Source organism: Anarrhichthys ocellatus, unplaced genomic scaffold (genome assembly GCF_004355925.1).
Source record: "Anarrhichthys ocellatus isolate YVR2014 unplaced genomic scaffold, GSC_Weel_1.0 scaffold3856, whole genome shotgun sequence".
In the NCBI taxonomy this organism is placed as follows: domain Eukaryota; kingdom Metazoa; phylum Chordata; class Actinopteri; order Perciformes; family Anarhichadidae; genus Anarrhichthys; species Anarrhichthys ocellatus.
The window spans coordinates 1-5,119 of NW_022283830.1; the positions used below are offsets into that span (position 1 = coordinate 1).

Sequence of the window (5,119 nt, forward strand, 5' to 3'; positions counted from 1 at the left end):
GTCACACATGATGTGTTCAAGGACCGTGAGAAAGATGATAATCTGACTACTATGACGTGTTTTTTACAGCTTCTGGCTGATGAACGGTGCTTTAGACCAGCGCTGGGTCTTTGGGGTTCAGAGGGTTGAAGGGAACGTTATTTTACCCATCATGCCTCTCTGTTGTTTTTGCCACAGAGACCACGGGGGTCATGGTGAGGGTGGGGGGTCATAGGACTCTGCTGCCTGGCTCAAGGACAGTGAGGCAGAAGCAGTTCAGAGTCGTGATGGGTTCAGTTTCTTTCTGCTCCTAAAATGAATTATTCTGAATGAAATGTGATTATACTTCAGTAGAAGCATTAATACCACAGTTTAAATACAACGTTTCAAAGTTCTAGTACACAAGTATCAGAATCACAATGTACTTGAGGTGCTCAATGTAACATTTCACAATAATATACATGATGTAATTATATTCTCATGTCTATATATAAATATATATAAATATATATCAACATATATAAATATATATAAATATATATACATATATATAAATATAAATATATATATATATATATATAAATAAATACATAAACATATATAAATATATATAAACATATATAAATATATATAAACATACGTATATAAATATATATAAATATATATAAATATATATAAATATATATAAACATATATAAATATATATAAACATATATAAATATATATAAATATATAAACATATATAAATATATATAAATATATATAAACATATATAAATATATATAAATATATATAAACATATATTACCAGTTATCGCTATATATAAACATATATAAATATATATAAATATATATTTCCATCTAACTAAAGATGAATGTAGTTCAGTAAAAAGAACTTATACCTCAAGACTTTACTTAAGTACTGCAAAAGTTACTTTGTGATACTTCTCATAAGATTGAGATCAGCAATATTAATATAATATCACAGATTACTGTCATATATATACTAAACTGAAAATAAAAAGATGAAACAGTTAAAAGTTTAAAACAAAACTTTTATTTCTCTGAAGATACATAAAGTTGTTAGTGACGTGATGGAGGAGGAATGTTTATTATCATTACGTTATGATTATTATTGTTATTACTCGTCTGGATGATACAGATTCTGACGAAACGATGACATCCTGAGCTCCTTTTTCCAGAATGATCTCAGTTTTGGAAAAACTCTGTCATTTTATCATCTGTTATGATGTCACTTTTATTTTTGTCAGGGTTACAAAGTCTTTTATTCTTCTTTAGTACTTTTACTGCAGTAAAGGATCTGGATACTTCTTGTACTGTCTCTTAAGTACAACAAAGAAACTAAATCATTTATTTGCATTTAGTGAGAGAAAATGTTTTAATTCTGGTTCAATTTGTGACAGTTTGGAAAAGTGAAACTGATCTCAGACCTTCTTCTATTAGAACCTTTAACTTAAAATTATACTGCTGATACAGCTTCTTCTTTAACTTCTTCTTCTTTAACTTCTTCTTCTTTAACTTCTTCTGTGTTTCAGATCTTCAGCTCTGCTTCAACTTCGACACCAAGAACTTTAAGATCTTCTCCGGTTCTAAAGAAAACCAGTTTGGATACACAGTCCAGCAGCACGAGGCGGGAGGACGCCAGTGGTGAGGATCCCAGTACACAAAGTACACCCAGTACACCTAGTACACAACACATAATGTTTTATTTGTGAAGACACCAAATCGCTTCACTTTCACACGAAATACCAAACAGAATACATTGATTATATGTGTTTATGTTCATAAAAATAACCCAGAAACAACCTGAAAGAAAAGGTGTTGATGTTTCATCCGGATGAATCTGGATGAATCCGGGGATTCTGGGGTCTAGATGTAACCTTAAATGCAGCAGGTGCCTCTGGAAACAGGCGGAGAAGTTAAACTAGGAGAGAGAATCTTGCTCCAGACTGTTGTTTGTCTGTCTGCTGTGAGGTTGAGCAACATTCTCTGTTTTTATGACCTGGAACCATTTGAGCGGTGATGAAAACCCTCTCAGTCGTCCAGGATTACACAATCTCTCTGAGCCTTTGAAGTCGCAGGTAAATATGTGGAAAGTATTTCGTCTCGCGACCGGCTTCTCCTCCTGCGTCCCGAGGCGGAGCGCTGGATGTGGAAACTATGCGCTGTGGTTCAGTCACTCCTCAGAAGAACATCACGCCGCTCTGTGGGGAGTTGTTTCTCTGCACACCTTAACATCTCAGGTGTTTGTCTGACGTTCTTATCCAGACGACGTGATCCGTCATCAGTGATAGTTCTCAGTACCCGTAAACCATCAGGGTCCTGGTGACCTGGGACTAGATTTTCATGTCCAGAAAACATTGAGAATCTTTTCACTTTTCCCACACAAAGACAACCTTTGGGTTTGTGAGAGAATCTGTAAAGCTCACAGGTAACGCTGGAACTCGGAGGTTATGTCACCTTTCACTCCAGGTTCACTAGAGATCAAATAATGAAAACAGTTAACAGGCAAACCCTAAAATCAGTCCACACTGACTCGGTTTCACGCGGGACACAGACAGAGGTCTCCTGGTGAAAGTCCTGTGCTTGTCAGGACTCCTGCCACCAGGACTACGTCCACCAGAGGGGGCCCTGTCGGGAACCAGGAGCTCCCGGTTGTGTTACGAGTTGGGAGTGAGAACATTATACGAACAGTAGAAGAAAGACCTGAACTCAATGTTTCCATTAGTAATGTTAATAGTTATTAATGTGTCCGACACAAACCTGAAGCAAGTTTTAACCCTCGGAATCATTAAGATCTCAGAGACGAAGATAGAAACAACCACAACAATCCTGAAGTAAAGTGTGTGTGTGTGTGTGTGTGTGTGTCACTGTGTCTGTGTGTCTGTCTGTGTGTCTGTGTGGGTGTCTGTGTGTGTGCGTGTGTTTGAGGAGGCTGTTAGAGGTCAAACCCATTGACCTGTGTTGACCTCTGAGGTCGGACCTCCAGCGCTCTGTGTTTACAGAGACGAGTGTTTATGTCGCCTGGTGGTGTCACGCTGGGATCAGTGTGTGTGACAGAGTGTGTGTGTGTGTGTGTGTGTGTGAGTGTGTGTGTGTTTTTTTCTCTCCTCACATTCAACACGCGTGCTGACCGACCACTCCGCCGCCGCTGAAACCAAACTGTTAGCGCGACCGACAGGTTGTTGGTTTTTCTTGGCTCGTTGAGGAGTTCAGTGTGAAATTGTTTCCAGCTGCAGCAGCAGAGCCTGAACGCACCACAACGGCTCAAACAACAAACATCTGCAGACTGTGACGCGTTCACTGTCAGACCTCTGACATGTTTAACGGTGATTATAAAAGGAACTCATGGCTGTAACATAAAACATGAGCCTTTACTGAACGCATCGAATAACCAATAAAACAATGACATCACATCGTTGTTATTGTTGTTTAGCTCGTCAGTTATCGGCTGTTTCCTCACTTTAGTCTCATGAACTCTCTGGAAGTCACTGAATTCTTGGTTTTGGCACAAGAAGACTTCATGGATATAACTAAAGATCCAGAGCTTCCTGGTAGAACCACTGATTCTAAAACCAGATCGAGGAAGCAAAGTTGTTCTGACATATTGAACAGAGATCTGTGTTGATGACCAACAGGAGAGAGATAAACACATCCCTCTGAAGAAGAAGATTCTCTCCTCCTTTATCTGTGAACCCATCTATGGATAGTTAGTGTAGATGTGGACGAGGAGACACACTAGCGCTCTACTAGTATACATATATATACATATACATATATATACATATATATATATACATATACATATATATACATGGATATATATCAAACACAATACATCTAAATTAGACTTAATTAAGCAAGTTAATTCAGCATCATGGTGCAGCAGGGTTAGTAACCCGTCACCGTGTGTGTGTGTGTGTGTGCGCGCATGTGTGTGTGTGGGTGTGTGTGTGTGTGCGCGTGTTTGTGCGCGCGCGCGTGTGTGTGTGTGTATGTGTGTGTATGTGTGTGTGTGTGCAGGTTGCTGGTTGGAGCTCCCTTCGAGTCCACAGGGAAGCAGCAGACTGGTGATGTGTTCAGGTGCCCGCTGGACACCAGAAACTCTGCAAACTGCACGAGACTGAATCTCGGTGAGCAACACGTTCATCAACATCACAGCAGGACTCCTTTAATGAAGTCAGAGTAGAAAGAACACGATGTGGGTAAAAGTACTTCAGGTATCCAAAAGAAGAAGTATTTACTATGCAGAGAGGTGAAAGTGTTTTCTTGTTTATCATTATTAAGTTATTATCTTGTGCTAGACATTTATTTTGAAAATTGTATTGAAGCTGAGCAGTTAGAATAACTTCTCTGTAGGTTACAGAGCCGTTAATCTACTTCTAATCATGATTAAGAAGAAGTACAATACATTAAAAATACTCTAGTAAAGTAAAGACACTAGATTACTACATTAGTAAAAGTAAAACATCACTGATGTAATTTAAATGCATAATTCCAAAAGAAGATATTCTACTAATCTATCCCACCAATATCACCGTTTATACTCTCTACATATTTACGTTTAATTAATAAAGAAATGATCAAAAGCCTCAGTGTCACGTGTGTTGACATAACATGTTAAACATTAAAATACAAAAAGCAGCAGTTTTAATGAATCTAATGAAAAAGAGAATATTTACATTCTCCTGCTACTGATCGTAGAGTAACTGATGCTCCTCTGAAGTGTCACAGACTGTGTAACGTTTCGTGATGTTTTGCAGGTAAACTCTCTCTGGACAACGTGTCTGAGAGGAAAGACAAGATGAGACTCGGGATGACGCTGACCTCCAACCCGAAGGACGGCAGCTTTGTGGTGAGTCACATGACCCAGAACCCACAGAGACCACCTCGGTCTCCGCTCAGCCTCACTTCAGATGACAGAGTGTCTTTGTGTCCCTGTGTGTGTGAATGTGTCCTCAGACCTGTGGTCCTCTCTGGTCCCATGAGTGTGGAAGCTCCCTGTACAGCACCGGGATCTGTTCCAGGGTCAGCCGCAACTTCAGACTGTCCCACACCATCGCCCCGGCCCTGCAGAGTAATCAGAGCACACCGTCTATTAAAACATATATTCATCCATT

General features: G+C 39.2%; 1 long non-coding RNA gene across 1 annotated transcript; it reads left to right on the forward strand.

Annotated features, from left to right (window-relative positions):
• Positions 1-1,466: 1,466 nt before the first annotated feature.
• On the forward strand, positions 1,467-5,085 carry LOC116379187 (uncharacterized). Its single transcript, XR_004212386.1, has 4 exons — positions 1,467-1,646; positions 4,023-4,132; positions 4,763-4,854; positions 4,962-5,085. It is a non-coding gene; the product is annotated as an uncharacterized LOC116379187 (long non-coding RNA).
• Positions 5,086-5,119: the final 34 nt, after the last annotated feature.